We start from the raw sequence: 27,293 nt of genomic DNA on the forward strand, positions 1-27,293 counted from the left end.
CTAATTGTATTCACCCTGTTCCCCAGAGTTCATAAAGTTTTCCATAATATAGTGTCCCATATAGGGTTTCCTTTATCTTCTAGTCATGTAAGATCCATTTTTCCAGACAGTATTGTTAGTCCATTGTGTATGGTCCCAAACCTGTAAAAATCTACACCCTATCATGATTGTTATTTAGTTCCTATGGTGCCTTGAGGAACACATCTCTTATGTGTGCCCATTGACAAGATTTGCCCTTTCCCCCTTAAGCTAAAGTGCAACTATTACCCACCCAGTCACATTGTAGCTTCTTTCTAACAGAGTGCTGGCTATTTCCCCTTAAGCAACCATCTGCAAATCCTATTGCTGATTTGGATTCCTCTAGCAACTGACTCTATCTATTCACAAGATATGTTTCTAGTTGTTACAAAAAATATTATTTATAAATACCCAAGATCTTAAGAATTCCCCCTTTCAGCCTACCTATCAGAATCTAATATACCATGATCATCTATTTGTTTTTCTCTCATTTATTTATTCCTGTTCTCATTCCTTCCCTTGAAAATGTCAGGGCTGTTCTTCTCTATTCAAACGGATACATATTTAGGAAAGACAATGAAGGCAGGGCATTAGCACTGAGGTCATCCTGTGGTCACTGGATGAGCTCCTACCCCAAATTTGCTTCGGATAACAATACTGATGGGGTTAGATATACACCTAGAAGATAGAAACGGTTTTATTACTTACATAATGAGGTATTCTGGGAAAAGCAGAGCATGCTTCCCAAGTTGGTCTGAAAATAGTATGTAAGAGCAAGAAATAGACACTGGCTTGGGTTTTTTATTGTCTTTAGGGTTAGAGCCAGGTTGAGAGCTTCCATGTAGAGGCAGGGGTCTTTGGTGGTTTGAATTATCTGCTGGCATAATAAGCGGGAGCACCCACCCTTTCTTATTTGCTTGCTCAGATGTGGAACAGAAAGAAAGAGGAGGGGTTGAGACTTAAAAACAAACAGGAGTCAATCAGCAAAAATGTATTCTGACTCATTATAATGGAAATAGCAAGGACCTAGAAAATATATCAGTGTCATCCTCCCATAGCTTCCTTAGCTTTCTGACATTATTATATATATATATATATATATATATATATATATATATATATAAAATATATATATTTTTTTCCAAGGAAATAGAAGATTTCTAATTTTTAAACTGTACCATAGTCAACCAGAAAAAGAAAGATAACCTGGTTGGGGAAGTATGTTGTAGTGTTAGTAAGGAAAGTAGAAGTATTGTGGATTCCTCAGGGAAAAAGAAAATACAGAAACTAATTCAAGCTGAGAATCATAAGTTCAGAGGAACTATACTTCTGAAAGAAAAGTTATCATTACTTTAAATTGCTTGAGGCATGGATCATTGAAATAATAATATTTAATACACAGTTTTCTTGGGTCTTAAAATTGGATATCCCAGAATACCAGCAACCAGGGTGACACATTTTAGTACTGCATTTAAGTATATAGGAGGCAAATCTATTATGGAATTCTAAAGCGTTTCATTATATTAAATGTTAAATAATTGAGACACTGAGAAACGCGTGCCATACAGTTAATACGCAGCTTGCTTATTTTTTTATAAGCTAAAATTTAATGGCACAATCTATCCAAATTGAGAAAGGAAAAAGGACAAAGGAATAATCTTAAATTATGTTCCAAATGTAATGAGATATATGGAAATCCCATGAAAAGATAATGTTTTAATAAAACAGCTTAATTCCCACCTTGAGACAAAATAAATGGGCCATGTCTAGATATTTATTTATTTATTTATTTATTTATTTATTTATTTATTTATATTTTTCAGCATTGTGAACATATAATTGGCATATAGCATTAAATTTAAGATGTGAAATGTAGTGATTTTATATAAGTATATGTTGCAAATAATTACTTAATAATATTAGTCAACATACCCATCACCTCATAGTTATAATTGGTTATAATTGTTTGTGTGTGCAGTGAGAACTTTTAAAATCTACTCTCTTAGCAACTTTCAAATATACAATACAGTTCTGTTAACTATAGCCACCATGCTGTACATTACCTCCCCAGAACTCATTTTGTACCCTTTAACCACCTTCACCCATTTCTCCCACCCACTCTGTCCTCTGTCAACCATGAATCTGCTCTTGGTTTTCATAAATTTGTTTTTTTTAAACATTACACATCCAAGTAATAAGGGACTTATACAACTCAAAAACAAAAAATAAATACTTCAATTAAAAATTGGCAAAGAACCTGAATAGGTATTTTTCTTTTTTTTTTTTAATATGAAATTTATTGACAAATTGGTTTCCATACAACACCCAGTGCTCATCCCAAAAGGTCCCCTCCTCAATACCCATCACCCATCCTCTCCTCCTTCCCACCCCCCATCAACCCTCAGTTTGTTCTTAGTTTTTAACAGTCTCTTATGCTTTGGCTCTCTCGCACTCTAACCTCTTTTTTTTTTCCCCTTCCCCTCCCCCATGGGTTCCTGTTAAGTTTCTCAGGATCCACCTAAGAGTGAAACCATATGGTATCTGTCTTTCTCTGTATGGCTTATTTCACTTAGCATCACACACTCCAGTTCCATCCACGTTGCTACAAAAGGCCATATTTCATTTTTTCTCATTGCCACGTAACATTCCATTGTGTATATAAACCACAATTTCTTTATCCATTCATCAGTTGATGGACATTTAGGCTCTTTCCATAATTTGGCTATTGTTGAGAGTGCTGCCAGGAACATTGGGGTACAAGTGGCCCTATGCATCAGTACTCCTGTATCCCTTGGATAAATTCCTAGCAGTGCTATTGCTGGGTCATAGGGTAGGTCTATTTTTAATTTTCTGAGGAACCTCCACACTGCTTTCCAGAGCGGCTGCACCAATTTGCATTCCCACCAACAGTGCAAGAGGGTTCCCGTTTCTCCACATCCTCTCCAGCATCTATAGTCTCCTGATTTGTTCATTTTGGCCACTCTGACTGGCGTGAGGTGATACCTGAGTGTGGTTTTGATTTGTATTTCCCTGATAAGGAGCGACGCTGAACATCTTTTCATGTGCCTGTTGGCCATCCGGATGTCTTCTTTAGAGAAGTGTCTATTCATGTTTTCTGCCCATTTCTTCACTGGGTTATTTGTTTTTCGGGTGTGGAGTTTGGTGAGCTCTTTATAGATTTTGGATACCAGCCCTTTGTCCGATATGTCATTAGCGAATATCTTTTCCCATTCCGTTGGTTGCTTTTTAGTTTTGTTGGTTGTTTCCTTTGCTGTGCAGAAGCTTTTTATCTTCATAAGGTCCCAGTAATTCACTTTTGCTTTTAATTCCCTTGCCTTTGGGGATGTGTCGAGTAAGAGATTGCTACGGCTGAGGTCAGAGAGGTCTTTTCCTGCTTTCTCCTCTAAGGTTTTGATGGTTTCCTGTCTCACATTTAGGTCCCTTATCCATTTTGAGTTTATTTTTGTGAATGGTGTGAGAAAGTGGTCTAGTTTCAACCTTCTGCATGTTGCTGTCCAGTTCTCCCAGCACCATTTGTTAAAGAGGCTGTCTTTTTTCCATTGGATGTTCTTTCCTGCTTTGTCAAAGATGAGTTGGCCATACGTTTGTGGGTCTAGTTCTGGAGTTTCTATTCTATTCCATTGGTCTATGTGTCTGTTTTTGTGCCACTGAATAGGTATTTTTCAAAAGAAGATATTCCAATGGCCAACAGGTACATGAGAAAGTACTCAACGTCACTAGTAATCAGGAAAATGTAAATTAAAACCATAATAAGATATCAACTCACAGGGGCACTGGGGGGCTCAGTCAGTTGAGAGTCCGCCTTTGGCTCAGGTTATGATCTCACGGTTTGTGAGTTCGAGCCCTGCGTCGGGCTCTCTGCTGACAGCTCGGAGACTGGAGCCTGCTTCGGATTCTCTCTCTCTCTCTCTCTCTCTCTCTCTCTCTCTCTGTCTCTCTGCCCCTCCCCCACACTCTGTCTCTCTCTCCTTCAAAAATAAATAAACATAAAAAAAAAGATATCAACTCACAACTGTTAGAGTGGCTATCACCAAAAAGACAAGACATGATGAGCACTGACAAGGATGTGGAAAAAGAGAAACCCTTATGTACCACTGATATAGCTACTATGGAAAACAGTATGGAGGCTCCTCAAAAAATTAAAAATACCACTATGATACAATCTAGCAATTTCTCTTCTGGGAATATATTCAAATGAAATGAAAACAGGGTAATGAAGAGACATCTGCATTGCTATGTTCATTGCAGCATTAATGATAATAGCCAAAATATAGAAACAACCTAAGTGTCCATCAACCAATGAATGAATAAAGATGTGGTATATGTATACACATATACATGTATATACACGTATATAAAATAAGAAGATAGCATACATATACATATATATGCATATATATAATATATATACATACATAAATATGGGTAGAATATATTCAACCATGAGAAAAGAATGAAACTTTGCCATTTGTGACAACATGGATAGACCCTGACATTATGTTAAGTGAAATACCCTTCAAATTTTAATATTAGATTTAAATCTAATGGGTCTTAAGCCAGCTTCTATGTTAAACTATTGTCATTTTTCTGTGTGTGGCTCATGATAGAGCTATTTATTTCTCTTGAGTGATTTTTCCCAGTCCCTAAACTAGTCAGATTATACATTCTTTTCTGCTTTCTTAGGCATGTGGCTAAAATCTTTGAGACCATGTTTTATATTCCTATATTTATGCAGATTGGTTTACTTTCACTTTCCTCTTCTGCTAACCATGAAGACATGTTTTCTAAATGCATGTTGAAATTAAAACTTTGGCTTTCAGGTTTGAGAAACTATGCTGTGGTCAATTACCCATGCACGATCATGGTAGTAGTTTCTTCTTGCTGTCTTTATTTCTCATTTCTAAAATGGTCTACTTCCTCCTTTTCTAAATGGTGGTTACATTTTTGGATTTTGTTATCTCTAGCCCACATTTTAAATTCTTCCATAAAAACTCATTGGTATTTTTTCCATAACTTATTTAACATGACTGATCATTTGAAGGGAAAGACAGGAAGGAAGGGATTGGAAAGAACTCCAATTTTACTGACTATAAGAATACACACATGATTTTAGGAACATTTATATCCCTTATCTTCTTTCAAATAAATTCTGTTTCTCATTCAAGACACTTTCTATAGCTTGCTTTATATAGCCCCATGCCATTTTCCACTTTCTTTATTGAGATTATTTGTTGGACTTCACCACTAGATTGCAAGTTAAATTAGGGCAGTTTTTCTACTTTTCTTGTTCACCATTGTATCCGTAGAGTCTACCACAATGCCTGGTACTTAAGGAGTACTTGATAAGTTGAAAGAAATGGTTAATAGCTCACTCTTAGCCCTGCTTCAAGAGATATATATAAGAGTATACTGAATCTGGGAAAAATGAGAGTCCTGTTAAAGTTTCTATATGCTCAACCAAGTGTCTTAAATATTTGTCAAAGTTGTTTGAGTCTGTCATTGCAAATAACCTGTAATTCTTCAGTAACTTATAGTTAATGTATGACCTCTACTTGATACAATTATGTTATAGTAAAGAGCAAGTGATAGTCACATAATTCCGATATTATCTCTTCATGAGACTATATAGCAAAATTATTCGAAGTAGGAAAGTCTTCTGATCTGATAACTTTTTTGTTTTTTAGTCACGCAGCTCATTTATGTGGCCATGCAGTCCTAATGTGGTACAACTGAGAACCCTAAGTTGGGAATCACAAGACCTGTACCATGTCAGTGCAATGCATGCACACTGCCAAATACTGTCCTTTCCAAAGGTAGGTAGCCATGATACCAGATGAAACCCTTTTTTGTCTGATGAATTTGATTTTCTAAGAAAAATCAAGGCCACTGTTACACTGTAAGGAGCAAAAAGTGTTATTTAGATATTTTTGAATGTGTGAAGAAATACAGCACAGAAAAATATGGCTGCGGTTGCAAAAATTAGCATAGCAGCTAATATTGACTGAATACATACAATATAAGAACAGATATATTAAACTAATAAATAGCCAGATGAAACCCATTTTTGTCTGATGAATTTGATTTTCTAACAAAAATCAAGGCCACTGTTACACTGTAAGGAGCAAAAGTGTTATTTAGATATTTTTCAATATATGAAGAAATAGAGCATAGAAAAATATGGCTGTGGTTGCAAAAATTAGCATAGCAGCTAATATTGACTGAATACATACAATATAAGAGCAGATATATTAAACTAATCAATAGCATTGCATAAAACATGCATCTATCTGTTATTTTGTATAGATTTTGGTTATATTTGGTAAGATAAAACATTCAGGTTAATAATGGTTACTATTTATTGACACCCTTATATATTTAAAATCTTCCACTGAGAATTTTTCAGGTAGATTATATTAACACTCAGATAACCTCCTACAGATAGTTAGTGCTATTACTACTTTAAATGGAAAAAAATATGGCTCAGAATATCCAATAACAAAGTAAAACAGATTAGAAGTGAAAGAATTAAAATAAAATATAAGCCTAGTATGTTTTGACTTAGACCCTAGAATTGTTCTATAACATCACAATAGTGTATAATCTAGGTCACATATTTTTTATGAATGTATTTTGGTTTTAAGTCCCATTTGTAAATGGATCCCAAACTAATAATCTGTCAAAGCATATCAAGGATCACATGATGTCCTTGAAATTTATTTTGGTAAAACATAACAAAATATAGTTTTGACAAATGAGCTGATCAAATTATTTAATATTTAATTTAGATTATAAAACATAACAAATAAAGCAGAGCTATTTCAATGGGTTTACCATAAAACACACAAATACATAAGCATGCATGTATAATTTACTAAAATAAATTTTAGTGTGATATTAACATAAATAGTATAATCCTCTGCTAATGTTAATTTTATTCAGCTTTTTAGAAAGTATTTTTACCATTTTCTGTCCTTCAATTTTTTAAAATGTTTATCTATCTTGAGAGAGACAGAGAAAGCACAAGCGGGATGGGGGGCAGAAAGAGACAGAGAGAGTGAGAGAGAGAAAGAGGGAGAGAGGGAGAGAATATCAAGCAGGCTCCACATAGTGCAGAGCCCGACGCAGGGCTCTATCTCACCAAGCATGATATCATCAACTGAGCCAGAATCGAGAGTGAGATGGTGGCAGAGCCACCTGGGAGCCCTGACCTTCAATTTTATGAATAATTGAGAGCTGGATGAGTATGCAAAAATGTTATTCTATATCAGTACTAATTTATAATTAAAAAATGCTGTATGCATTTTTATTATCATAACTTTGAAAAGAGGTAATGATATTTACTTTTATCAAACTATACAGGTTTTTAATGCAAATAAGTAGTGCTTTAGTGTTAGGGGGAAAATCTCTTATTTATTTAAATTCAAATTATTCCAATTTAGGATTTAAATCCACTTGTTAACATTCATATAGTAAAGCAAAATTAAGTGAGATAAATATAAGACAGATTAAGGTGCAGTAAAATAATGTTAGCAAATGAAGTGGAATGTGTATGATTACCTATAAAGAAGAAAGCCATAGTTACAGATTGGTTATGAACTTCTGGGCAGATAAAACAAGAAAATCTGATCAACAGAAATTGTAAAAATGGCAGAAAACTAGGCTAGAAATACAGCAGTGTGGAAGCTTTTAAAGAATTTTAGAAAGACCAAATGTTTTACAATCGCAGTAATTAAAATCCATATCTTTCTTTTATTTCATAAATGCTATACTAGTAAGGAATAAGCATTTATACATTACTTTAGAAACTGGTCTATCAAATTAATTTTATTGAGAAATATTGTATGATGAATGAGTTCTTTTCTGACATTATATTGAATTAGTGAAATATGAAACTGTCATTTTTCCCATACTCAGCTACTTCTTTGGATTTTAGAAGTAGTAAACAGAAAATGGAAACATTGGAAATAGTTTCTATGCCATTTTATTTTTAGATATGTTTTATAATATTTTAATGTTATATGAAATAATATATATTAAATAAGTTAATGAGAGGTTAATATAAGTAGAATATAATGTCTATTTCACACACATAGCAACTATCCATAAATTAAAAATAAATTTTTCACTCACTAAGATGCTCTTTATATTTCTGTTTTCATTGTAGTAAATTGTTACCAAGTAAATTCTTAACATGTTTTGCTGCTATTGGTTTACATTTATTGCAATCCTATGAATAGAGATTGGCATTTTAAAAGCTCAAAGCCAAGCAAGTTTTTTTTCCTTCTTATATCAGATAACATAGCACTTTTCATCCAGGTACACTGTGTTCAATTAATAAATCTGTTACCATTTGAATCACATAGAATTTTAATGGAAACTGACAGTCTGGTTTATAATGATTTTGTTCAATAAGTTAATTTCTGGGCATGACAAAGGGACATGCTGCAGTAGTTGAAATATTACTCTATCATTAACAATTGATCATGAATCTGGCATTTGCAAAATTTTGTTATTTTTGTATGCACTTCATAAGCATGCTATTTTTGTAAGCTAGTGACAAAAACTGTAGAATAGAAATTATGTACAAATCTAAAGGGGAATATTCTTATTAACTAAAATTATAGAAACATACTTAAACAATGTATATTATAGAGGCATTAGTTCATAATCACACATATTGCACATTTCAAATTTATTGGCTTATATGATTCTGCTTCCCTTAGAATTGGATTAAATTTAAAATAGAAACTAAAATCATAAAATCTAAACATTTTAACCAACTACCTAGTTAATTATAACCATATGAAAGATAATGGGAAAATTACATAAGTTTTTAAAAACGACTTTTTCAATGCAGATAAGAAGTAAATATATCACACACATATTAAAAGATTCAGAATTAGAGAAGGATGGCGTGGGGAAACTAAATCAGTGAGCTTTTTTTGTACCATCTAAGGAAAATATCTGCTAAATCAAAAATGGCCAGTTAGTATGAAAACAGATAATGTCAATAAAAGAGAGCAAGATAAAATCAATACAAAGTACATGGTTAAAGGACACCTATTTCACTTTTCAAGAAAATATGTTTTGATGGGCATAGCCACTTTTCACTGGCAAGGAATCTAAAAATTCCTGATGTGGTAAAAATCAGAAAGCAGTAAGGAAACTCTATAAAATACTCGGCACGATCTACTTTAGTAATTTTAGATCTTGTTCAAATAACTCATGTCATATCATGTAGACTTAATTCCCCTCTACACATCCTATGACAGTCAAATTGTGAGCACACTATATTTTGTCATAAATATGTGATCTGTCACATTCATTGTATGTCTTCTCCCCTCCACATTATTCTCTACTCCCTGGCCCTTATTCTCTGTGCTCTGTCACTGTGTACCTCATATCTACAGAAAACTGATATCGAAAAAAAATCAGTTTTAACATGAGTTTTTTAAAGAGCTCCAGAAACTAGTTGGCAATGAGCAATTACTCCTATTTTAGATCCAGCTGTCCCAAAGAAAGTGCTGAAGTAAAAAAAGGGTGCAAAGGTTTAAACCAGTTTACCCTGACTTCTACTTTTGTAGGATCACCACTGAATTGCCCTCTAAAGTTTTCTGCCCAGAAACTGAATTTTCCCTTGAGCAATTCTGTAGTAAGTTCACACAAAACCAGTTCTAAAATGTGAAAATGTATTTAATAAACACAATTTAAACTTTAAAAAAGAGATTTCTGAGTGAGCCAGTTTTCATTTACCAATATGATTTTTTTACTACTTGTGAAAATGTCTTACATCAATCATGGTTCACATATAAGAATGTTCATAGCAGATTAAAATATCTTGTCAGGAAAAAAAATCACGTCCATTAAGAGTAACATTGAAATGTATTATTTTTATATCCATATAAACTCCAGACAAAGATGAAGATTAAATAAGTGTAAATGCATGTAAAACTAGAAATGAATCTGTTTTGATTCATTTATTTTGTACTTCATTTGAGTACAATATGAAGCAAAAGAGACATTCAAAATAATGTATGTAATAAGACTATATCCATATCAGTTTAAAGTGAGCAAAACTCAACTATATTACTTAGAGATGCATACAACTATGAAACATGAAAACGATTCTCACAAGTTCAATGGTTACCTCCAGTAAGGAAGATGTCGATTAAAAACCCATATATTTGAATACAAATAAAGAATATTGAAATAGGTGATATAGGTGAAGGGGATTAACAGTACACTTACGATAATGAATGCTGAATAATGCATAGAATTGTTCAATCATTATATTATACCCCTGAAACTGATATAGTATTATATGTTAATTACACTTGAATTAAAAATAAATAAATACCATTTTAAAAAATAAAATAAAAATTAAGAATATTGATCTGTTTTTTAAATTTGTGATGAGTAAATTTTAAGATTCTCAATTTTGAAACTCCCATGATTTCGCTATGCCTTCTAGACAAATCTAAATAGTACAATTTTCCCTATTTAGAAATATGCACTCCAAATGTACTATAATCTAGTAGTGTAAACTTATTGTAATCTACCTTTTTAAACAGACTCTGTGCCTTGTAGTTCTTTCAGAAGTTATTCTAAAATTCTAAAATTCTGTTATTCTAAAGGAGTCCTGTTTATGTGCTGCTGAGGTGTGGGGAAAAGTCCAATAAAGTTAATAATCTAAGTTGTTTGAACAATTCAGTTCATATGCAGGGTTTCCAGTTAATGAGTATAGCTGAATTCAGAATAATGTCTTAAATATTCTATATTCATGTAATCAGTGATAAATAACATCAAATTACATATGAATTAACTTTATTATATATTTCAACATATAGCTAATCAACTTTTAATGTATTTAATTTAACCTCTTTACTTGTTCCCTATTAAATAATTAGTAGCCATATTTCACTTTTCAAACCATTACATACTCATTTGTAAATTTCTAAAGCAGAGACCACATGAGTAGTGCCTAAAAAAAGCAGCAGCAAGGGGTACCTGGGTGACTCAGTTGGCTATGTGTCCAACTCTTGGTTTTGGGTCAGGTCATGAGCTCACGTTTCATGAGATCACGGCTCTGCATTGACAACATGGCCTGCTTAAGCCTGCTTAAGATTTTCTTTCTACTTCTCTCTCTGCCCCTCCCCCACTCCCTCTCTCTCTCTCTCTCTCTCTCTCTATATATATATATATATATATATGTAAACATTAAAACAAAAAGAAAGGCAGTAGCAGGACTTGCTTTTGAGAAGATCACATATATAAGATCTAAAGTCTTGAAAATTTGAAGTATTTACAAATAAAATGTAGCTATTAAAATAATTATAAAAATGGAAAATTTAGTTGTATTGGTTTGTATTGTTTGAGAGACAAAAAGTATATCAATTTCAGTTTACCTTTTCAGGCTTTAGAGCATTATGAAATACAAATGATTTCCCTAGGAACTCTTCTGTTCCAGAACATCAAAAAAACTGAATTATTTACACATACATATATACATATTGTATGTATATACTTGAAATATTAATGTATATATGAGTAAATGTATTTTTGTATGTACATACTTATAAGGCTCATTAAAAGCTACATAATCTTTGCAGTTATCATACGTGTAGTCTTTATCATTTTTAGCAGAAATTTACTTTTCTTATAATGTATATCTAAAAATACAATGGCAGTACAAATAAATATAGAATAATTTGGTTTTAGTACCAATTTTCGGTAAATCCAAAGCAAGATTAATCTCTGTAATAATGATACTAATAATATTCATAAAAATGTTATAAAATTATAACATAAAAGTATCAAACTCCCACTCTGATAAAACAGTAATATCATACTTATGCAAACATGGTAATAGTTCAAGTACTGGAATTAAATTTGATGCAGACAAAAGTAAATATTAATTACATTTCTAAGAAGGTAAATGAAAAATTATGTAAACGTTATTTGTAGTCCTAACTACGTATACATTGATTCTAAACTTTATTGAGATTTTCATGAAGTTTTATTACAGTTACAGGAGATAATGCTTCCAAAGTTGGCTTACCACAACTTGTTCCTCTAGTGCAAAAATCCTTAATGTCATGCGTGAATCAACTCTAACATAACTCATTCTATTTTATAACCTCATTAATCAACAGCTCCTCCTATTATGTCACAGTTTCAGAGATGACATTTAATCTATTTTGTGATAGAAAAATGAATTCACCAAATGAATGGTAGTGCATTATTTTACAAAAGTTTACTATAACTTGAAATAAAATAGTTCAAATCTTGATAATAGAAATGGGTTTAATGTACATGCTTTAAAAGCGGCAATAACTTTTTTGGATCACAGTCCCCTAGCAGACTGTCATGTAGATGATAAAGGGGGAAAAAAGCAAGGTATTTCCTATTTATGGGATATTTCAAAATAAAAGGGATCGACAAAACTTTGGAAAAATCAAACAAAAAGCTATAGCACAATAAATGTTCTTCTATTCTTTAAAATACCATTCAATGGCATATTTATCCTTGGAATATAATACCATTTTTAAACTATAGCAATACAAGGTGCTACCATGATGTTACATAGAGATTAAAGATTCTTCTGAATTACTTTCGTCATAAATAACTACTTATAGCATCACATCAACATATTGTTGCCTAAAATCTTATTCTTGATTTTCGTGCATTGTGTGGCTTTACTACTGCCAGTAAACATAGGGGAGGCGGTTTAGATTCTGTCTGCATGTTAGGTTAAATACACACACACACACACACACACACACAGACCCCACTCTGTTTTTATAGGTATCTTAAGCCAAGTGTTCTAACACATGCACAAATTCTCTGGTGGACCTTCCTTTCAGGGATACTTTTCCCATATTCTGTGTATTAACACAATGTACACATTAAAGTAGTACTTGCTACCTGTATTTGGTTATGCTTGCTACGATGAACGTATACTTGAAGTTTGTTGGAACTGTTCCCATGCTGAGATGCTTCTAGAAAATTTACTTAAGAAATTTATATCCTGATCACCACGAATGCATTTATGAATTCAGTTCCTTATTAATACAAAACACTCATACAAAAAAGGTGAAGAGAAAATGAAATAGCTAGGGAAAAAATAATTAGTAGTACAGAGACCTTAATCGAAAGAATTAAATTAGCTAAATGCAAATGAAAAAAACATATTACAAAATCATATGTGCCCTATGATACCATAGTTTTAAAGCAAACTCATACTATATGGAAGAACTTGAGTGTAATACTTGAGTGAATACTTTATCTGCTGTGACACCTCTGTTATTAACTCTGAGTATATGTTTCTCTATCTGGTGAAGAAATATAAATACAACTTCTTTATACTAATGAACTATTCTGTTGTAACTTCACATGTAAAAATTCAGGGTCATTTTGTATTTTATTCATTCTTTCCATCTCCTAAATCCTGGCTGAATTTGCTGAATGTTAATTTGTACATGAAGAGCCTATGATAAGCCATCTTACTATTGATTATGCAAGAGGAAAGTATTATGTCACTATCAGTTACATAAATGACTCAGAAAAAAATAAAGGACAAAGATCAATGTTACTTAGAGACAAAAAAATGAAAAACTTCCCAGAAGTTGTTTGTTGTCATTAGTAGAGAAAAAGACTCAATCACAGTCTTTTTAAAAAAGAGAATCTACAGTTTTTTGCGTTTACACAGTAACAACCCGTAACCTGCAACTTCATTTGGGTGGACACCTGTGAAATACGTTGCTGACAACTTTTCTTTTGTCATATAAGGACACTTAGTTGTCATTTTCAGACTACTCCAAAAAAAAGAGAAATGGTTATATAAGTTGAAAATTTCAGCAAAGAAACATGTAAAATGAGGAGCATACAGAGGAAAATTTTAGCTTCAAGTCACCAAGTATATTTTTACTTCAATAGCTCATAAGTTAACTGGAGATTTAAAAAAAAACCAAAAAACTAGTGTTTATTTGATGTGGATGGAAGCTATTGTGGAGTCGTGGGAATTATGACGTTTGGGTTTGTCACAGGGTCCGGAATAAAAGACTCCTTAATGTTCCAGCTGTTACAGGCCCATTCTGAAGATGATTCAGTCTTGCTTTACAATTTAAGAGATTATGCATAGATTTTGCAAAAATAAAATTTTCACTGGAGCATTGAGGAGGTCTAAAACTCATACTCCAAATAAGAAATTTGAGTTGAATGTTATTATTGTCAATCATTTTGTTTATTGAGGCAATGGCCATGTGATTTCACCCTGGAAAAAGAGTGTCCTGGGAACCTTTCTATGGATGAGCCCCTCTCCATCTGTCTCTCCTAAGACAGATTAGTCTTTATTTTTCAGATTCTGAAATAAAGAGAAAATTCACTAGAATAGGCCTGAAAAATGAACAAGTCTAACAAATGAACAATGTCTAATTTGCTTTTTAAAATTACTTCCTTTTTAAAAATAAAATTTGGTTAAAAGTTCTGTTTGATGTTTTGATGTCTGTCCTCTGAAATTCTGAAACTTTCACAACTTGCCTTATAAAATAAATGAATTTAGGAACTAAAAAATAAAAAAAAATCTTCCAAATCAGCTAGGAATTTCTAAAACATTAACATATAAGTTAAGTGGTTATTCAAATCTATGAAGGTTGGGAAGTTCATTTATTTAACTATTATTTTCAACTGTGACCAAATAGTCTTGATTTAATTTGATTAGCTTAATAAAGTGAATTGAGGTAAATTACTGATTTAAACATGAAAAAAAATAAACAAAAATTTTGAGGTTATAACCAGTCTTAGTGAAGCCAGGACACTCCAAGTATAAAAACAAAGTAATACTAATAATAATAAAGATTAGATTTAATGAGAAAATATTTTAAATTTCCATAAGGTATAAAAAATGTAAACATAATTAAAAGTCAGTATGAAAATCCACATGCTATATCTCAGGTACTTTTAAAACTAATTAATTAAAAAAGTCTCAGTGCAGAAATAAAATTATTTGATTTTGAAAAATAGAGGTAAAATAAAAATAAGTAAGTATCCATTTTTCCACTCTTTTCCTAGTCTAGCAATCAATCCGTCTACTCAGCATTTATCTACTGACCCTCCAGTATGTTTTAGGCAATAAGCGTGGAAATATATTAATTCTCATTTCTAGTAAATGAAATGAAATTTGTAAAATAACAGCATATTGTAACACATTACTGTAATAAAATAAAATTACAATGAAACCTAACATTTTGAGACACTCAATCACATTTCATAGACTGAAGAAGTGCACATAGCTACTTTCATAAAATGTTCATTGAAAGCTAAATTGGTACAAACTTTCTTCAGAGAAGGAGTCATCATATTTCATGTCACCTTAAAGAAGCAGGTATTCAGCCCTACTTACAGAAAGTGTACAATAGATTTTCATGGTTCAAGTTTGCTTCTGCATATTGTTACTTTTTTTCTGAGTTGTTTATATTGTTTTAATACATTGAATAAAGAGTGATGGGCAAGACACAATTAAATTACCAGATTGAAACTATTTGAAACCATTTTTTGACTAGCCATCTCAGGATGCATCAGCTGATTTGGAAAATGCTTCTTTCTGGTGGCTCACATATCAAGAAGGTGAGATATAATTTGAGGTCAAATAATCTTGCTCTGGCTAGATTATTACTTTGGCTACCTAACTGGAAAAATTTTCCCTTAAATACAAATCAAAACCACACTGAGATACCACCTCAGGCCAGTAAGAGTGGCTAAAATGAACAAATCAGGAGATTATAGATACTGGAGAGGATGTGGAGAAATGGGAAGCCTCTTGCACTGTTGGTGGGAATGCAAACTGGTGTAGCCACTCTGGAAAACAGTGTGGAGGTTCCTCAAAAAATTAAAAATAGATCTACCCTATGACCCAGCAATAGCACTGCTAGGAATTTACCCAAAGGATACAGGAGTGCTGATGCATAGGGGCACTTGTACCCCAATGTTTATAGCGGCACTTTCAACAATAGCCAAATTATGGAAAGAGCCTAAATATCCATTAACTGATGAATGAATACAGAAATTGTGGTTTATATACACAATGGAATACTACTTGGCAATGAGAAAGAATGAAATCTGGCCTTTTGTAGCAATCTGGATGGAACTGGAGACTGTTATGCTAAGTGAAATAAGTCATACAGAGAAAGACAGATACCATATGTTTTCCCTCTTATATGGATCATGAGGAACTTAACAGAAGACTGTGAGGGAGGGGAAGGAAAAAAAAAGAGAGGGAGAGAGCCAAACCATAAGACTTAAAAACTGAGAATAAACTGAGGGTTGATGGGGGGTGGGAGGGAGGGGAGGGTGGGTGATGGGCACTGAGGAGGGCACCTATTGGGATGAGCACTGGGTGTTGTATAGAAACCAATATGACAATAAATTTCATATATAAAAAAAGAAAATTTTCCCATTGATAATGGCATGATTACCCCCTTAAAACAAACACATGAATCAACATGTTTTATGAATGGATAGGCTGCAACATTATTCTTTGGTTTATTTAGCTTAGCCAAGATTTAAATATATTTACATTGAAATAAGTTCTTAAGCAGAAATTCTAATAAAGTCTATGGTTAGACTTATGTTTATACCTCTTTTATTGACAAATTATTGTTTTGTGTGCTTGTGTTTAATTAATACCCATTTTCTTAATTGTGCATATTAGTATAATGAAAACATTTGCAAGGCTTTTTTCCTGTTATGAAATGTTATTTTTTAAAAATATATTAAAAGATCAAGTTTATACATAAATTTGAAGATTACTTTTCCCTAGCACAATCAATATTTATATTTTAAAGATGATAAAAGTCAGTTATAAAGTAAAATGTATTTCATTTCAGATTTGTTTGTCCCAAGTAAAGAAACAAACTTGACACATTCTAAGCAACAAAATGAAACTTCTAGTAAGGAGTTTATTAAACTTCATATACAAAAGGATTGTAATCTCCCAAAAGAGGGAAATGAGGAATGGGAACATGGTCTTGAGCTCAGAAAGCCACTCTTTCAGTTTCTTTCTCTTGGGTTCTGATGTGAGTCCCACCCCTCCAATCCATATCTAATTTATTCCTTTTTAAGCAGTTTGGAACAGGTGTGTGTGTGTGTGTGTGTGTGTGTGTGTGTGTGTGTGTGTGTGTGTGAATACAGTAAAATATGGCAGGCCACATTTAAATAATTACAATTTAAAAAATATTCAGAAGAAACTAGATTCCCTCACTCATAATTTCAAATCACCAGAGCATGAATCATTACACTTATTTTCAGCAGGTTTCCAACCCTATCACAAATCCTGGCCACACAGTGTAGCAGATAAGTAATTCAAATATGTTGGTCCCCACCCAGTGCTGTGAGAGGGTGGTTTTCAGACAAAAGTGATTATTAAGCTGATCGTCCACTGCAAAAGGGTTTCTTCAGTATCTGTTGTATGAACAAAATCAGAAAAACAAACATACCTGGAAGTACATGTAGCAAATGTTAACATTATTTTATGAAGGATTTATTGTCTCTTTGTCATTTATACTTTCTTTTATAATGATTTGAAATTACTAAGTATTGAGAAGCATACTTCTAAAGGTTTAATTTTTTTTTTAATCTAAGACACTTGGTTGAATTTTGGATTCATTTTTATTTTGTTATCTGCATTAGAAAATTTTGGCTTTACTTCGCTATATTACAAAATTTGGCATGAATTCTGAATGTGAGGTGAGCTGCGAGGAGTAAGGGGTGGAAAACGGGAAAGAGAAACCATAGCACATTAGAAAAGCTAACTTGACATGGCCTGTTTGTATAGCATAAATTTAGGCAATATGTATGTTCTAGGTAGGACATTTTAATCCCATTTTCAGTATAGTTTTGATTTTAAATGCTCAGAGAATATCTTCACTGTCTTCAAAGTAAGGGTACTTAAATTATGAGGAAAAACAGGTGGCTAAATTAATAATTGGGATGGTTTGAGATCTTCCCCCTTCCATTCAAACTGGAGCGTAGTACAACTTGTGGAGAGTAGAGAATAAAAAGTTTACACTCTGCAAGTTTTGTGATTTCATTTATCTCCCTCACACATGCATTCTGATCATACTGGTCTTTTCTCTTTACTCTCCATTAAGACAAGGGAAATAGCGCACACACACAAAATAATTGAAAAATGCAACTTAAACTAATTTTTAGAACACAAGCAAGCATTTTAGCTACTTCTTAAAAAGCCCCACATTAATGAAGAAAGCTGCTAACAGTGAGGGCCAGTCTGTTTGGGGCCAATATTGACACGTGTATAAAATATATCTAGGTTAGGAGGATTGCCTCCAGGATACCATATTACCTTATGTTATCATGTCTCCAATAGACTCCTCTTAGTTGTGACAATTTCTGACTTTTCTTATTTTTGATGGTCTTGAAAGTCTTGAGTAATACTGGCTTGGTATTCTGGAAGATGCTCTTATATTGTTATGTATATGGTGTTTTTTTTTTTCGTGATTAGATTGGGGTTATAGGTTTTTAGGAGAAACACCTGAGAGGTGAAGTTATATTTTGAACTCATCATATCAAGGGTGCATACTATTAATGATCTATACTGTAGATATTTATCACCTGGCTGAAGTAGTGTTAGACTTCTACACTATAAAGTTAGACTTTGATCATTTCCACATGGTACTTGTGAGGAAGAAGTCGGTGTGCACAGCCCAGAATTAAAGAGTGGGTGTTTATATCTTCCACTCAAAGCACAGAGTATCTACATAAATTATTTGGAATTCTTCTGTATCAGAGATTTGTTTCTTCTGTCCCATCAATTTGTTTATTCAATTATGTATGTTTATTAGTATCAACACATGGATATTCATGTTATGCCTTGAGGTATTATACCTACTTCATTTTGGTGTTCAAACTGTCCCAACTTTGGTCAGGAACTCTTTCAGGCAACTTCTGTGTCCCTTTGTTTTATGTCCATCAATGCATTTTTTGGAGATCAATGTATTTTTTTAAGTTCTTAGTTTATTAATCATCTCATGACAAATATACACCATCACCACAGATAGTCACTGCAGATTCTTTACTCTTTCTGTTGTCCAATTTCCAGCTCACTTTTTGCCAGCACCAACATTGGTTTTTGCAGTTCCCCTGACTTTCTTCGTTCTGTTCATGGATCCCTTTTGCTGTTTTCTTGACTTCTTTTTCTTCTCAAACAGACCCTGTCTTGCAAGTCTATGTTTGGGTTCATTTTTCTTTGCATAATCAAAGGAATCATAAAACATGTCAAAGCCAGTTGTCTTGCCATCACCAAAATGGTTCTGAATCCAAATACAAAGATGACATCTGATGTAGTCTTGTACATTTTGGCTAATTTTTTCCTGAATTTCTGTCTTAGGTACTGTTGACTTTCTGGGATGAAGAACATCAATAACCATCTGCTTCTGCTGATGTATTAGGATGGCCATGAACTTCCTGGATAGCTACTGTGTCATTCATACTGGTGGTCACACTTATAGCAGCAAGAGAGGACAAGATCAATGTATTTTTAAAATATCTTTATCATGGAGGGTATGATCTTGCCCCATTTAACATGAAAAATCACTACATTTTTAATTTTGATAACCATATTTTATTTGTTTTATAATTTCTCTTCTTTTCTTCATTATCGCTTTTCTCTTGACATGGCATGATTTCTCTGAGGTCCTTCTTAAATCTTTTTTAAACATGCTAGTTTACTGATAACAGCCAAATTACGGAAAGAGCCCAGATATCCATTAAATAATGAATGGATAAAGAAGAAGTGCTATATATATACATATACATAATATAATGTAATATTACTCAGCCATAAAAAGATGAAATCTTGCCATTTGCAACGATGTGGATGGAGCTAGAGTGTATTATGCTAAGCTAAATCAGACAGAGAACGACTGATACCATATGATTTCACTCATCTGTGGAATTTAAGAAACAAAACACATGAACATGGGGATGGTGGGGAGAGAGGCAAACCAAGAAACATACTTTTAACTATAGAGAACAAACTAAGGGTTACAAGAGGGGTGGGGATGGGAGGATGGGTTAAATGGGTGATGGGTAATAAGGAGGACAATTGTGATGAGCACTGGGTGTTGTATATAATGTTGAATCACTAGATTCTACACGTGACATAAATATTGCACTGCATGTTATCTAGCTGGAATGTTTTTATTTAACTTGTACAAAAAGAATAAGTTTTTATTTAACTTGTAGAAAAATAAAAGAAAAAACAAACATGTTAGTATTTTATTCATTCTAAATTGGTCAATGTATATTAATTATTTGGGCTTTTGTTCCTGCTTTTTTATGGGCTCATTTTCTTGATCTTGTTTTATTTAAATCTTTTAAGATAAGCTAATTGTCATTTTATTCATCCTATGGTTTCATCTTTCATTTGTAAGTGTTTTTCTACAACTTACTTCCTACAGAGTTCAAGAAACTTCACAAGTCCTTAGTCAGTTTCTATAGTAATTGTTTGCCTGTATATTCCACTACTGAAGGTATGTTGTAAATTTTGAACCCTGATTATAAAATTCATATGTTTCAGATTTAAGGCTTTAATTTCTCTCAAAGGAGTAGTTTTTAAAAGTCAAAGTCACAGGTAGATGACAAACATCATTGCAATCACTGTAGCTAGAAGTGAGTTGAGAATGTTGGTTGATTTAGTAATTTATTTTTAAGTTGTGGAGCAGTACTTCAGAGTTTGAGGAATGTCACTCCCATTTCCCTTAAGTGAAGACATAAAGTCATTCCATGGTCTCAGTCAATCAGATTCCACAGTTTACAGTACCCATGGTCTTCTTCTTTTTTTATTTTTTAATTTTTTTTCAACGTTTATTTCTTTTTTTTGGGACAGAGAGAGACAGAGCATGAACGGGGGAGGGGCAGAGAGAGAGGGAGACACAGAATCAGAAACAGGCTCCAGGCTCTGAGCCATCAGCCCAGAGCCTGACATGGGGCTCGAACTCATGGACCGCGAGATTGTGACCTGGCTGAAGTCGGACGCTTAACCGACTGCGCCACCCAGGCGCCCCCCCATGGTCTTCTTAGCATGTCAGTTTGCTCTTTCCTCTGTAGTTTTTTTTTTTTTAGTTTTTTTTTTTTAATTTTTTTTTTTTCAACGTTTATTTATTTTTGGGACAGAGAGAGACAGAGCATGAACGGGGGAGGGGCAGAGAGAGAGGGAGACACAGAATCGGAAACAGGCTCCAGGCTCCGAGCCATCAGCCCAGAGCCTGACGCGGGGCTCGAACTCACGGACCGCGAGATCGTGACCTGGCTGAAGTCGGACGCTTAACCGACTGCGCCACCCAGGCGCCCCATTTCCTCTGTAGTTTTGAGTTCCTTCTCTATTTCCAGCACTTGTTATTTCACTTTATTTTTAACTGAAAGAGTCTGATTGCATTTTTGATGTTTGACTTTTAATATTTTAAGCCCAAGACTTCTTTATAGATCTCTTGCCCAACACCTTAGCAAGCTCATTTAAAAGTCCACAGGCTCCTTCCTTTGGTTCTGGTAGAAAGTTCAAATCCCACAAAATCCAGAACAATGAAGGGGACTCTAAACCTGAAACTGCCCTCTAATCACTATAAAACCCCAAGCCATTTGTCCCTCTTTGCTATATTAAGCCGTTTTTGTACATTGGTGTAGGTCTGCTTGCCCTCCCAAGAAAACCTTATAATGTGAGTAATAAGTGTTCTTATACCTCTTAGTTCTTGGATAGCATAATCTATCTCGATATTTGAACTGAATTCTGGATTGGGGGTTAATCTTGCCTTCCTTTGGGCAACCACAACTAACCCAGGTGTAGCACAGGAGCAATTTTTATATTAATTTATATTGTGACAGGGTCCCAAAGGTCATCTCACTATTCTTTGGACATGCATGTACAAACATTTTCAATTTCAATAGTTTTAGAAGGTAAAATAAACAGTGGAGTATATTGCATTTCATCCATTATGTTGATGAAGGGAAAAAAAGATAATATGCCCCATAGTTAACATTGTAAAATGAGCACTCTCCTACATTGTTGATAGGATAGTAAATTATTACCCTCCTGGAGCCAATTTGTTAATATTTGAAAGAAGACTTTACAATGAGAAACACAGAAAGGGTAGAGGAAAAATGACTACAACTGGACAAAGGGAAGGAAGTCACTAAGCGCCCAAATATTTTTAAGCTTCTCTTTAACTCTGAAAATAAACTTTCAAAATGATAAAATCAAAAAATATATAAAATCAAAGCAACACTTTTTAGGCACATGCTAAACATGTATATCATAATTAGGTCTAATATTGTGTAATTTAAAACTTATTTTAAACTTACCCCTCCCACCTCCAAACACACACACACACACACACACACACACAGAGAGAGAGAGAGAGAGAGAGAGAGAGAGAGAGAGAAGTGGATTCAACATTTTTTTTAAAGGGTCAGTATTGAAAGAATATATAAGTGTAAAGAAATAGCCTCGGGGAGCCTGGGTGGCTCAGTGGATTAAGCATCTGACTCTTGATTTCAGATCAGGTCATAATCTCATGGCTCATGAATTCAAGCTCCATGTCGGGCTCCATGCTGATAACATGGAGCCTGCTTGGGATTCTCTCTCTTCTTTCTCTCTGCCCCTCCCCTGCTCATTCTGTCTGTCTCAAAATAAATAAACTCAAAAACAGAAACAGAGTCAACATCATTTTTTTAAACTTTTGTACCTCAGCCTTAGAATTATAAAGCTAATCAAGGAAATAAATGTACACTTAGTCCCTGTGACAATACCATCCAAAAGCAGCCTATAATTTTATTCTGTCCACTATAATTTCACATACTGAAGGTAGTGATATAAGATTTTCTTCATTAATCTCAAGGTTTTTTTTTAAGAAATGGAATTGCATATTCTTACTTTAATTTAGTTGTGTTGCTAGCCAACTTCTCTGGGAAACAGGCTGTGCTATAGATATTTGTATGCAAGAATTTTGTTGTTTTCAGGAATAACATCCATGAGAGAGTTAAACACACTTACACACACACACACACACACACACACACACACACACACACACGCGTGCACACGCACACACACACAAACAGGCCTGGGCAGAGGGACAATAAGAACTGCATGCCACTGCAGCAAAGACCAGTCAGTCCCACTAGAATAAAGATGAATCTCCTTTATGGTTGTCATGAATGGAGGGAAAAGGAGTAAGCCTTTTAACAGTTCCTCATGTCAACCCACCTTACTTACCATCCCTGTTCTGGACATTCATTGGATGTGGACTACATTTCCAGAAGGATACATAATCTTGGTGAGGTGGCTCTCTAAAACTTAGTGCAATTTTTTCAGACAGACTCAGCTGTAAGACTACACTTCCAACAGCTGGAGAGATAAGTGCTTTAGTCCTGAAGGTGGTTGAGGATTGTTGAACCACTTGGGCTTTTTGCAATACTTTAGGTTTGATATGTTGGAGTTAGAGATATTTGGACTCATTCCAAGTTCAGTCTAAAAGCACTCAAAGCTTTATCAGGCTTATAATACTCCCTGGACCTCAGCTAATCCTTATTGGGGGAAAAAAGAGATAAAACAATTTTACAGCTGTGTAGGCTTTGAAATGCCTTAAAAGTGATGAGAACAATGTGCAAAGTTCCCCACAATAAAGCCTTTTGCCAATTGAGTTCATATCTGGATATCCCTGAGAAAAGATGCCTGGCAGTATATGGGGATGGTTTCCTTAGAAAAAGGTCACATCAAAAGCAATGCACTTGTTGTGTGTGTATTAGTGACAGATCTATATCCTGAACATAGAGACACAAAATATTATATTTTGAAAGGGGAAGATAGCAACTGAGTGAAATCTGTTAACAGAATAGAGAAATGACTTCTTCCATGCTTCATAAAGAAAATTGGTCACATACTTGTTTTGCAATCATAAACATATCTAACATGTTTGCTGCAATGTCAAGTACTTATAAATAAGGAACAAAATGATAATTTTAGTTTTAAAGAATGTTTTCATAGGAAATTGAGATTTATAAACAAGGGATTTCTTTGTATTTTCTCTTTTTAAAATGTATATAGTTGAGAAAGACATATCTTTCAGGGTAACAAGATAGTGTACCCATCCAATGAAATTAATGATTTAGTTTCTGCTGCATTCTTTGACAGTAAAATTTTTGATTTTAATGTGTGGGCTGATTCACATGCCACTTCTAATGAAAAATATAAAATGTATTGTCGTGATTTTGCACTACCCAGGATAGAGAAACTCTAAGACTTCATTTTTCATTTTATTTCATTGTCTTCTACTCAGGAATATCCAGTGACCTATGTTTGGCAGTTTGTGTAAAATGTATGCATTGGAAATCAGAACATTAGGAAGTTCGTGTAACATCAGTCCATCTTAGTCACCAATATGTGGAAAAAACTAAATTGCATTCTGTCACAGCTGCCTAATACGTTGGTAGAGATGGTATCATCAAATTAAGCAGAAGTGTTTTGTGTCTATATAAAACAATTTAGGGAGGTAAAACAATAGTCACAAGGTGCTCATATGAAATGAATGAATGTGAATGTGTTTAATAAAGTGGTGCAAAATTAGTTCACTTTGAATATAATAGCACCTTAAAATAAAGTTAAAATAAGAATAAGTTTCTCTTCTCACAAGTAAGGAGACAGAAAATAAACAGGATAAGAATACAATTAAAACATAGATAATACACTTGTGTTTTAAATCTTGCTTTTGATCTTGTATTAATAATTTAACATTTAAGATATTTTTTACTTAAATTACAGAATAAAAGTGAATAAAGAAAAAAAAGAATTAGAGGAATTTCAAAGTGCATCACCTCTTAGGATTTAACTTCTTTTTTTTTTTAAAGAAAGCATTACTACATATTAGAAGCTATTACACACCAGAATAGATATATTAGAAACAATCTTTGCAGTTCATGGTTATTTTTGAAACATTTATTTATAGGCTGATTTAAGAAGACTTCACTGAAAAATTATTGAGTATTTTCTATGTGCTAGATTCTGTGCTGTTAGAAAAAAAGCCATAATCTATACCAATGTACTTTTGCCTACATGCATACCATACATTAACTTACGTTAGTTTATGGATACATGTATACTTACACAAACATATGCACACACATACTTTATTTTTTTTTAATGTATCTGAAGTCAAATATACTTCTTACATGCAGTGAAATATCTGAAGGCCGAGTGAGTTAGACTTTGGCAGATTTAAAGTGGTAACACAACCATATGCAAGACTGCTTTATATAACAAAAAACATTATACCATTTGTTCCCTGAATTCCTCTTAATTTACCCTACCATTGGTTCCTCTGACATGCCCATTTTGGATTATAGTACTGAGAGTGTTAGTCTCCTATTACACTTTCCTACATGTTTCTTTGACATCATTGCTCTAATATTCTTATGTAGAACTCATGTTTTTCTTTACTTGACACTTCTTCATTTCCTATAGCTGAAAGTCACAGTGGCATGCCCTTCACATACCATAAGAATAAGGTATGTGACTTAGATTTGTGGCTGTAAATCACAATTATTTTTCCAGACCATACAGCTAAGCTCATGTCAATCAAGTAGACAACTTAGCTTCTTGGCCACGGTATTACGCTCAGGATTGGCCATACCAACCAAATATGTCCACTGAGAAAATTTCAATGTGTTTGATGTATAGTCACTGATAAAGATATGATATTTTAGGCTGCTGATTCATTAAGCCATTGGAATGCTTCTTGGTGTTGCAAACGGGGGTAATTTTCCCCAGGTATATAGAATCTCTTAGAGAATAAAGTCAACAAACAGGCAAACAAATCTACAGAAAAGATAAAGAACTGATACCTTCTTATGAACTACTGTATCCAAGCATGAAGCTAGTTCTGTTATATGGTCCAATAAAGCCACACTCCCTTTTATTCTTAAGACAGTTTGAGTACAGTTTCAATGCCTTACAATGGGAAAATGATTCCTAATGAATAAATTTACATCAAGAGAATACTTCAGGACTAGGAAATAGGCTAATCTTTTTTTTTTTTTAATTTTTTTTTCAACGTTTATTTATTTTTGGGACAGAGAGAGGCAGAGCATGAACGGGGGAGGGGCAGAGAGAGAGGGAGACACAGAATCGGAAACTGGCTCCAGGCTCTGAGCCATCAGCCCAGAGCCTGACGCGGGGCTCGAACTCATGGACCGCGAGATCGTGACCTGGCTGAAGTCGGACGCTTAACCGACTGCGCCACCCAGGCGCCCCTAGGCTAATCTTTTTAAGATGTTACCAAAAACAAAGCAGACAATGATAATATTTAGAACATTACTTCTATGATATTTATAGGACATCATGATCAAAATGTATTCACGTGATCATAATATTCAAATGTGATAATTTACAAGAGTGAGGTAAGTTTGAGTAGAGAGAGTCCTTTGGTGTAAATAACATTTACAAACCTTGTAAAATGTAAATCAGATTATACTGTTTCTCTTCTCAAAATACTCTACTGTAAAGTAAAGCTGAAGACTTTATAGGCTTCAATCCATCCTTCTTAGCTGCTTTATTAGGTCCCTGAATAATCTCCACCTGCCCTCTTTCTTATTCTGCTCCAGACACATTGGCCTCCTTACTATTTCTGTAACTCATCAGAAACAAAAACAAACAAGCAAAAAAAAAAAAAAAAAACAAAAAAACCATGGCTAGAGTTTTTATCCTCACTCTTCTCCTCTTTCTAGAATGCTCTTCTTATAGATATTGACATGACTGACTTCTTAATTATATTTGAGAATTTTACTAAAATGGTAATTTTTAAAGCCTTTCTTGACCATTCAAATTAAATATCATATGTTCACATTTTCTAACTTTCCCTGGTTTATCCCCCAGCACTTATCACTATATAATACTTTATTTAAATTAATATGCATATTGTGGGGTGCCTGGGTGGCTTACTAAGTTGAGCATCTGACTTTAATTCAGGTCATGATCTCACACTCCGTGAATTCAAACCCTGCATCGGGCTCTGTGCTGACAGCTCAGAGCCTGGAGCCCGCTTCAGATTCTGTGCCTCCCCCTCTCTCTGCCCCTCCCTTGATCATGCTCTGTCTCTCTGTTTCAAAAATAAATAAAAAACATTAAAAAAAGTAATATGCATATTGTTTATTGTCTGTCTTTGCGCAGAAGTATATATTATAAGGGTTGG

The 27,293-nt window shown here is 33.7% G+C and overlaps 1 pseudogene; it reads right to left on the minus strand.

Annotated features, from left to right (window-relative positions):
- Positions 1-19,154: 19,154 nt before the first annotated feature.
- LOC125156562 (40S ribosomal protein S24-like) lies at positions 19,155-19,542 on the minus strand (annotated as a pseudogene).
- Positions 19,543-27,293: the final 7,751 nt, after the last annotated feature.

Source organism: Prionailurus viverrinus, chromosome F2 (assembly GCF_022837055.1).
Source record: "Prionailurus viverrinus isolate Anna chromosome F2, UM_Priviv_1.0, whole genome shotgun sequence".
NCBI classification, from domain to species: domain Eukaryota; kingdom Metazoa; phylum Chordata; class Mammalia; order Carnivora; family Felidae; genus Prionailurus; species Prionailurus viverrinus.